The sequence below is a fragment of the Oreochromis aureus genome, linkage group 5, assembly GCF_013358895.1.
Source record: "Oreochromis aureus strain Israel breed Guangdong linkage group 5, ZZ_aureus, whole genome shotgun sequence".
NCBI classification, from domain to species: Eukaryota; Metazoa; Chordata; class Actinopteri; order Cichliformes; family Cichlidae; genus Oreochromis; species Oreochromis aureus.
Genome location: NC_052946.1, coordinates 27549235 through 27558736, shown reverse-complemented (window position 1 = coordinate 27558736; position 9502 = coordinate 27549235). Strand labels below are relative to the sequence as shown.

General features: G+C 40.2%; 1 pseudogene; it reads left to right on the top strand.

Moving 5' to 3' along the window:
- The first annotated feature begins 1530 nt into the window (after positions 1 to 1530).
- On the top strand, positions 1531 to 5460 carry LOC120440406 (annotated as a pseudogene).
- Positions 5461 to 9502: the final 4042 nt, after the last annotated feature.

Genomic DNA, 9502 nt, shown 5'->3' with positions numbered 1-9502 from the left:
TTGCTATCGAGCAGGTGGGTAACAGACGTCTCCAAAAACGTCGGCGCACTTTTGCAAATATGCGATGTCTTGATAAACCAAGCAGATATTTGTAATTTACACAGCTACTTTCTCGCCTGAAAATATGTTAAAAGTTTATTTTGTGACCCAGAAAGATTAATAAGACTAATTTTAAAACTTAGTAGCGGCCGCCATTGTTGGCAGCTGAAATTTGGCTGGGCCGCGCTATGAATTCTGGGATATGGTGGGCCACGAAGGACACACCCGACCCATCCTTCAAATTCGGGGAAATGAAGGACGCATTTGTCGGCCGCATTTAAGGGAGTCGACGAATTGGGACAGCCTTCGTCGCCTGGCTGTGACGTAATCGGCCTTCAAATGCGGCCTCCGGAGGATGCAGCCGACGTTTTGGGACACAGCTTGTGTGTGTGCGTGTGTGTGGTGCCACAGGCTGGAGTCGCTATAGCAACCAGGCTCACACCTGCCTGCTTAATGAGCTCTGTCTGTCACTGCCAAGATTAATCTTAAAATCTTATGTTTCAACTGCTGCTGTGTGCACAGTGTTTGCTCTACAGCCACCATTTTACCCTCAAAACGTAGCCATCGTTGTTGTCTTTCCAACAGTGTGTCTTTCAAAGCTCAGAGATGTAAACTTTTTGAACTGTGTGGATCCAAGTGGAGAGATAACCCTCTAACCGACCCATAGAAATACATTGTATTTTCAGTCAGGAGTTTGTCTCAACAGCAGGAAAAACCCCACTTTTTAAATTGCTCCTGTAGCCAAATTTTTGACAGCAAGAACATGAAGAACACACTGTTGTATGGAACAAGTCCTCAGGATCGTCACCATTTGAAAATGATTTTGATGGGAGTTAGGGTCTTGGATTTAGAAGCAGTTGTTCAACAGGTGCACCGAGGCAGATTTGACAGGGTCTTGCCACAGAGTAATAGTAAGTCAGTAGTTAGTCCTGGACAACTGGATCAAGCATTCTGATTGGGCCATAAAATTTAGACTCGTTTGATTGGTGGATTTGTTTTCAGCAAACAGGTGGTTCAGATCTGGGCATTTGGAGTCAGTTGATGACTTTTAGAATCATCTTTTCTGACTGGATCATTAAAACCTACAGCATTGATCTTTCTGTAGTGGATTCTCACACATTTCAGTGATTTGGTGATTAAAAGAATATGAACTTTTAATATTCATTCAGATGTTTTCTGACTCTAAATTTTCTTTTGTCATTTCTCAGGTTAACAAAAGTTGAACTTACGCACATTTAAATGAGCCGTGTTGCTAAAAAAGGCCAATTAACATATTGTTGTTGACAATGTTGACTAGATTTAGCACTTTGTTTTAGTATTGTCACTTTTTAAGAATAAATCAACTGACATAGTGCAAGTGCAGATGAAAATCTGTCGACTCATATTTCCACACCACTGTCCCTGACAGTTGCTGTTTGAACCATTGACTGTAGAAAATAGTCAATAGTTTCTACAGTCAATGGTTTGAACGCATTTACTTAAAAAGCTCCTTCTCATGTTTCCTTCTCAGAGTATGACCATGCAATGTCATAACTGTGCTTTTTTGACCAGCTCTGGCCACATCCTGGGTAGTGGAGTGGGAGATGAGATCGACCACACTGAGTGTGTGATCTGCATTAACGACGCTCCTACGACGGGGTATGAATCTGATGTCGGGGGCCACTCCAGTGTGTCCTATGTGTTCCGAAACCCCAATGAGTTCCTACGACGTACAGACAGCCACTCTGTGATCATCTTCTGGGGACCTCCGTACAAGATAAGAAAAGATCCCAAAGCAGCCTTTTATGGATCGCTCCAGAGAGTCAGCATGACCTACAGAGACATCTCCTATTTGACTGTCACCCCTAGCAAGATGCTCACATTTGATGATCTTTTCCTAAGAGAGACAGGATATGACCGGTGAGTATCAAGTGTGCTGACAAAATGTCTTTTCTTATTCTTCTTGTTGAATTATATCACATTCATATATCGCTTTTCTCCTGCTCAGAGACCAATCTCACTCGTAGCTGAGTACAGGCTGGTTCACAATGGTCATAGCCATTGAGATATGTGATAACATCAAAGCATATGGGATGGTTCCACCCAATCACTGTGGGTGAGTATAACATTAAGACTCATGCTGTCCTTTTACAAAACTTCAACCCATTATTAAAACTCACAGACATATTAAAAACCATTTCACCAGAAATGTGTTTTATTTCCCATAAGAACGCCCGGAATCAAGAAGGTGCGATACCACTACTACGATCGCTGGTGGGTTAATGAATGTGCAACATACTTCCAGCATGAGAACAGGCGAAGTCAGGGCCAACATCGTTTTATTACAGAGAAACGTGTGTTTGCACGCTGGGCAAAACAGTACAACATCACCTTCACTCATCCCAGATGGTAAAAAGAAGAAGACGATGTAAAGGATTTCATTGGTGTTTCGTCAGTGCTGATGCTTTGAATGGCTCAATGTGGGGGAAAAAAAGAAGTACAACTCACTATCATTTCTATTAAGAGCTCCAGTAGATTTTGTTAATGTACAGGCTGTGATCAGCTGGCCTGTTGCTCTATGTGGATTTATACACCTGACTTCAACCAGATGTAAGCAGATGTTTCATTAGTTGTCCTGGCTGATTTCCATCCTGTCCATACTGTTTACTAGACAACCACTGCGCACTAGTCACACACTCATCTTTACTTTAATTCCATCACAGTACAGCAAACCAACCGGTTTGTGGCATCACCTGGCGATTGATAAATGAATAGGATTGCCTGTGACGTGTTACTGTTTTGGTTCAAATCAGTTTGATGTTTGAAGGCTCGCAGTGACGAGCTAATAGCTTCCCTCATATGCCTTAAATCAAAATTAACAAGCCTGCTTTTAAAAAGTAAGGAGTACAAAGTGCAGATACTTGTTTAAGAATTTAGGGAATATAAGTAAAAAGTTGTCAGAAAAAATGACTACTTCACTGAAGTACAGATACCTGAAAAGTTCTACTTAAGTACAGTAAGAAAGTATTAGTACTTAATTACTTCCCACCTCTACCGACATATGGCACTTTTCTAGTCTCACCCTACCTTTAACTACTAGTCACATTTTAACAATACATTCATGCAGCATTTGCTTGAGTTTAACAAGTCTGTGATCAGACTGTCCAAAGCAGGGTTTCTTGGGACTGAGACAATAGTAGCTGACTTTGGTGGGACTTTGATGTGGTATGCTTCTGAATAACTGACCTGAGCATCTGTCTCACTTCATTCTCATGAGAGTGGGCCCAACAAATATCTAAAGTCCACATGTAAACGCTCTTATCTACAGTCACTGTGACGACTGTATTGAAAAATCAAATAATTTTCATTACTGATTAATTTTTAGTTCCCCACTTATTTAATGGCGTTTTCTGTTCATAAAACACAACACAGTTTTACTCAGAGGACAAAGTGACAGCTTCACATTGCTGGTGGTTTCCTGCAATTTGAAAGTCCCAGGGGCAGGTGGGTCACACATTCGACCCAAGACTTTGCATATGACTGGTAGCATTAGCAATCAGCAATTAGCCTGCATTGTTTTGTTTTGTTTTGTTGTTAATGTAATTTTCTGTGACATACTTCACTTTCTCTGCTATTTTGATTGGAGTGAAGATTTAAAATTGGGTGGACCCAGTACTCTTTTCAACTGCCATGCTTACATTATCTTCAATTTTGAAAAAATATGCTATTTTCACTGTTATGGCGATCTTTCACAAATCTAGCTCCCTCTCAAAAACAATATGAAAACCCCTTTAAAAAAATGTGGGGAGTTATCTGCTGGCTAAAAAAAAAAAATCAATAAATGGATCAGCATGGAACAGTCTGCTCTTTCCAGTTAGGACCAAACCAGCACTTGACAGCTTCAAAACCTGCTTGAAAACTAATTTTTATTCCTTGGCATTTAACGCAGACTGAGTCTTAACAGGTTTTTAGTTGTGTTCCAACCCTGGGCTACACTTGTTGTTTTTAAATGTGCTCATTAATAAACTGATTTGACTTGACATTTATTCTATCGAACAACAATTTGAAGTGTACAATAAATTTGTCAATATGTGAAGCTTGAACCTGAACATCCTTTCAGCTCCAACGGATATCACAAGATATTATTTGTAATTAAATTCACATTTGGTAAATGAGAACTTATGCCTCATTTTTCCCTTTCTGCTGTCAGGATAATTGTAATTATCTGGCAAGCATCCATCAGTTATTTCAGAAATGGATTATTCTATTATTTCATTAATTAATTGGGTAATTGGACAAGAAATAGGAAATATTCAAAAGGTGCATGCGAACTGCCCATTAGAAATTGTCATCATTAATTCCCTCTTACTTTTGCTGTTTTCCTCCCACCACGATAAAATCACACTTCATGCACAGCTCTCTCTGTCTGTGTGTGTACTTCAAGAACAAGAAAGCCTAATTTCTGCTGTTCAATGCTTAAGAAATTTTTAAAATTATGCAAAACTGCAGAATATTGTAGAATATTTTTAAGGTTATCTGCTATAAAAAGCCAGGCCAGGAAAATCTCCTTCATGTTTTTCTGGGTTTTATTCTCAGTTACTTTGACACAAAGGTATTTGCTGTGATGTGATGAAGTATGAATCCACATTTTTGCACAGATTTGGCCTTTTAAAGGCATGTGGTCCTAAACTTTTGATCAGCTGTAAAACATCCTGTTTCAGCGTTGTTTTCAATAAATTGCATGCACAAAAAATGTTTTGTCTCACTCCCACTTCTTCTTGTTGCAGCTTAAGTGGTCTTAAACTTTTAATCAGGAATGTATGCATTGTTTATATGAAGGATAGTGGGACAGACACTTATCACGGCACTCAGAGCAGGACAGTCAGGAAAGGATTTCTTATTATTATGGCATGACTGACATTCTTGCAGGTAGTGGAAGTTGGGGGGGTCCAAGGGTGAGCCGAGTTGTGTAGTTTTCTTTGTGTGCAAGTGTATAAAGGAACGTGCAGCCCCACATTCCTTTTAGAGACTGCATGAATGAATGCACTCTCTCTTATGTGTACATGAAATAAAACCTCACCAATGGTTTGCCTTTTATTAAGGAAATTTTCACGACACTATCCAGATCAAAGTATTTGGCTTGCTGCAACAAAGCATGGCGGTATGAAAATTATTATCTGTAATTGCAATCAGCAGATAATTTTCCTTAGAAAACCTTTGGAGTCAAATGTGGCACAAAATTGAAATACCTGATGTGAAAATTTGTATTCTACTAACTATATTTTCTTGTGTGACACCACTCTTTTTTGTTTTTGTTTTTTACACTCCAGGGACCACAAAGGTTCGTGATATTCATATTTGCTGCCATCTTCTTCCTGATGGGACTCTTCATTTCATGTGGCTTCAACGACACAATCTATCCTCCCTTCCATGTGGACGTAAATTACACGATTAAACACACAGATCTGAAGAAATGGTCTGGAAGAGACCGCTATGTTTCAGTTCAGGGGAAAGAGGTAGGTTGCACACAAACAGCCAAACATTACAACTGTAACTGTAAAATTACAACTGTAAGAAAGTCGGGTAATCCCTCTTTAGTCTGGATGATGCGATGTCTGTGTTTTTCAAAAACAATTTCACTTTTTGATTTGTCTGCTATTGAAGCGTTTCTGGATCATGTTCACTTATGGTTTCTTCTTGGTATGACTTGAAGCTTTTTTTCTGTATTTGTTGATGGCACAATGAACTGTGATCACAGAGAGTGATTTAGGTGTGTGTTGAGTCCATGCAGTCATTTCAAGACAGAATCATCCCCATTTTTAATGCAGTGCCACTCGAGGGTCATCTATAGATTTTTTAAAATTTTTTAACCCAAATGTAAATAAAATCTGTGCTTTTCATCAGTCTAAATGCATATTATGCAGGTGTTTCTCTTATGTTAAACATCTGCTGAAATTTTGTCCTCATACATAAGAGAAATATAACTCTGTGTCTATGCATTTCTTTATTGGGTGAGTCAAACCAGCAGATCACGACAGGTACTGCTAAAATATAAAACATAAATATGCTGCCCCACCAACACACACAGCTATCACCCGTTTGTTGTTTTTATTCTTAAGATGAATTATTCTTGAATGAAGAGACACTGATTTGACACAAGTAAAAATATGGTTGATTGTGTTTATTGTTAGTTAAGAATAAGTTAAGTGAGGGTGAAAAAAGAAAAAAAAGGATGAAGGGAGGGGAGAAAGAAAAATGGAGAGTGATGGAGAGAGGTGGTACGAGAGAAAGGGAGAAGAGGGGAGGTGAAAAGAAAGGGATAGAAAGGAGGAGAGAACCCCAACAATCCCCTCTGAGCAAGCACTCGGCGACGGTGGATAGGAAAAACTCCCTTTAAAGGAAGAAACCTATTGCAGAACCAGGCTCAGGGAGGGTCATCTGCCTTGACTAGTTGGGGGGTGAGGGAGGGGAGAAAGGAAAAAATGGAGAATGATGGAGAGGTGGAAGGAGAGAAAGGGCAAGAGGGGAGGTAGAGGGGTGAGGAGATAGAAAAGCGGTGGAGGAAGACCAGGCTACACCACCTTATAATCAAGTGAGGAAGCAGGAGGGTCCCTCCTCCTGAAAAACCAGAAGCGTTTCTTCTTCTTTTTCAGGCACTGTTCCTGGAGCTCTTTTTTCTGTAGGATGAGGGTTTTCAGTTCTTCAGTTGTTACTGTAATTTCCTCCTCAAGTTTCTTGCATTTTTTCTCCAGTTCTTCTAATTGTGCTTGTTTTTCTTCAAGCTTTTCTTTCAGATCTTTAGATTTTGCCTCCTGTATTAGCTTTTCCTCGTGCATGTCTGTATTCCTCTGTTGTACTTTGTTGTACATGTCTTCTAACTCCTCATTTCTGCTCTGGATTTCTTGAAGCATACACTTCAGGTCATTATGCGCTTTCTCCAGTTCTTGCTCTTGAACCTGCATGTCATTGTTTTTGCACTTCAACTTGTTATTAAGTTCCTTGAGCTCTGCGTTCTTTCTCAGCATGTCATTGATCCTATACTGCATGCCTGAGCATTGTTTTTTTCAGTTTTCCCCTTTCTCCTTCTAGTTCAATGGTTTTCTCCCTCATTTCATTATGACATGCGTGTATTTCTAGACTTTTCCTTTGTAAGTCTTGGGGAATAAGTTGTCTTTTCCTGCATTTTTTCCTGTTGCTCTTTTTCCTGAAGAAGCTCTTGGTTTTTCTCCACGGCTTCATCAAGCTGTACTTGCAGCTGCTGATTCAGGTTGACAGCGTGTTCGAGATTCCCATAGGTCTTCAAACTAACAGCTTGTGCTTGTTGAAGCTGGCAGGACATTGTTCTTAACTCACGGATGTTCTGCTTCTTTTCTGTCATCAGGCTTACAATCCGCTGCTTAGCTTGATTAAACATTACTCCCCAGCCCTCATTTATGATGTCCACGTTGGGCTGCTTCTGTTGGTTCACGAGCATTTCCTTGTGCCTTTCTTCCATGTCTTTATTTCGGCCTTCCAGTTCTCTGTATTCAGTTTCCAGTTGTTTCTTCTCATGAACCACTTGTGCATTTCTCTGCAGTACTTCATTAATCTCTACTTGCAAGACTTCATTTTGTTTCCTCATGTTGTGAAGTTTGCATTCCATCTCTTTCTCCTTTATGTCTTGCTGTTTCTTCTCTTGAAGAAACTTTTCGTTTTTCTCCAATGCTTCATCAAGCTGTACTTGCAGCTGCTGATTCAGGTTGACAGCGTGTTCGAGATTCTCATGGGTCTCCAGACTAACAGCTTGTGCTTGTTGAAGCTGGCAGGACATTGTTCTTAACTCACGAATGTTCTGCTTCTTTTCTGTCATCAAGCTTACAATCCGCTGCTTAGCTTGATTAAACATTACTCCCCAGCCCTCATTTATGATGTCCACGTTGGGCTGCTTCTGTTGGTTCACGAGCATTTCCTTGTGCCTTTCTTCCATGTCTTTATTTCGGCCTTCCAGTTCTCTGTATTCAGTTTCCAGTTGTTTCTTCTCATGAACCACTTGTGCATTTCTCTGCAGTACTTCATTAATCTCTACTTGCAAGACTTCATTTTGTTTCTTCATGTTGTGAAGTTTGCATTCCATCTCTTTCTCCTTTATGTCTTGCTGTTTCTTCTCTTGAAGAAACTTTTCGTTTTTCTCCAATGCTTCATCAAGCTGTACTTGCAGCTGCTGATTCAGGTTGACAGCGTGTTCGAGATTCTCATGGGTCTCCAGACTAACAGCTTGTGCTTGTTGAAGCTGGCAGGACATTGTTCTTAACTCACGAATGTTCTGCTTCTTTTCTGTCATCAAGCTTACAATCCGCTGCTTAGCTTGATTAAACATTACTCCCCAGCCCTCATTTATGATGTCCACATTGGGCTGCTTCTGTTGGTTCACGAGCATTTCCTTGTGCCTTTCTTCCATGTCTTTATTTCGGCCTTCCAGTTCTCTGTATTCAGTTTCCAGTTGTTTCTTCTCATGAACCACTTGTGCATTTCTCTGCAGTACTTCATTAATCTCTACTTGCAAGACTTCATTTTGTTTCTTCATGTTGTGAAGTTTGCATTCCATCTCTTTCTCCTTTATGTCTTGCTGTTTCTTCTCTTGAAGAAACTTTTCATTTTTCTCCAATGCTTCATCAAGCTGTACTTGCAGCTGCTGATTCAGGTTGACAGCGTGTTCGAGATTCTCATGGGTCTCCAGACTAACAGCTTGTGCTTGTTGAAGCTGGCAGGACATTGTTCTTAACTCACGAATGTTCTGCTTCTTTTCTGTCATCAAGCTTACAATCCGCTGCTTAGCTTGATTAAACATTACTCCCAGCCCTCATTTATGATGTCCACGTTGGGCTGCTTCTGTTGGTTACGAAAATTTCCTTGTGCCTTTCTTCCATGTCTTTATTTCGGCCTTCCAGTTCTCTGTATTCAGTTTCCAGTTGTTTCTTCTCATGAACCACTTGTGCATTTCTCTGCAGTACTTCATTAATCTCTACTTGCAAGACTTCATTTTGTTTCTTCATGTTGTGAAGTTTGCATTCCATCTCTTTCTCCTTTATGTCTTGCTGTTTCTTCTCTTGAAGAAACTTTTCGTTTTTCTCCAATGCTTCATCAAGCTGTACTTGCAGCTGCTGATTCAGGTTGACAGCGTGTTCGAGATTCTCATGGGTCTCCAGACTAACAGCTTGTGCTTGTTGAAGCTGGCAGGACATTGTTCTTAACTCACGAATGTTCTGCTTCTTTTCTGTCATCAAGCTTACAATCCGCTGCTTAGCTTGATTAAACATTACTCCCAGCCCTCATTTATGATGTCCACGTTGGGCTGCTTCTGTTGGTTCACGAGCATTTCCTTGTGCCTTTCTTCCATGTCTTTATTTCGGCCTTCCAGTTCTCTGTATTCAGTTTCCAGTTGTTCCTTCTCATGAACCACTTGTGCATTTCTCTGCAGTACTTCATTAATATCTACTTGCAAGAC